Source organism: Halyomorpha halys, unplaced genomic scaffold (assembly GCF_000696795.3).
Source record: "Halyomorpha halys isolate HHAL.00 unplaced genomic scaffold, Hhal_1.1 Scaffold748.1, whole genome shotgun sequence".
In the NCBI taxonomy this organism is placed as follows: Eukaryota; Metazoa; Arthropoda; class Insecta; order Hemiptera; family Pentatomidae; genus Halyomorpha; species Halyomorpha halys.
This window is the reverse complement of record NW_027111006.1, coordinates 894,830-895,229: the sequence shown is the minus strand read 5'-3', so window position 1 is coordinate 895,229 and position 400 is coordinate 894,830. Positions and strand designations below refer to the sequence as shown.

The following is a 400-nucleotide window of genomic DNA, read 5'->3' as shown; positions in this document are numbered from 1 at the left end:
ACCATAGCAACAGCAACGGAATAAAAAGGGTTAAATAATAATCAATTAAACAGTATAAATAAATACCAAATAAAAAGGAAATCAAATAATTTTAATACAGTTGAATGAGTGACCTTTGAAATGCAGAAAATAATTAATTTATCAAGAAAATATCGAGTCAAAACCAGAATACTTCTCGGATACATCACTAACGTTTCATGACACTCGTTGGACACTCCATCCTACTTGTACAATCAAGAAGAAAGGCCTCTGGAGCAGGGATCTACTACATTAAGTGGATTCACTACATCTGGAGTGTCTTCATTGGAAGATTTCTTCAATAATAATAGGGGTATTCATGATGTTGTGTTAAATGTAAAATGTTTTACCATGTTAAATGTTATAACTATAGGATTGTGAG

At 31.5% G+C, this 400-nt stretch overlaps 1 protein-coding gene across 2 annotated transcripts in view; it reads right to left on the bottom strand.

Annotated features, from left to right (window-relative positions):
• LOC106685838 (uncharacterized) overlaps positions 1 to 400 on the bottom strand; it is a 21,581-nt gene that overhangs the window by 11,015 nt on the left and 10,166 nt on the right. The gene's annotated exons all lie outside the window — the stretch shown is intronic.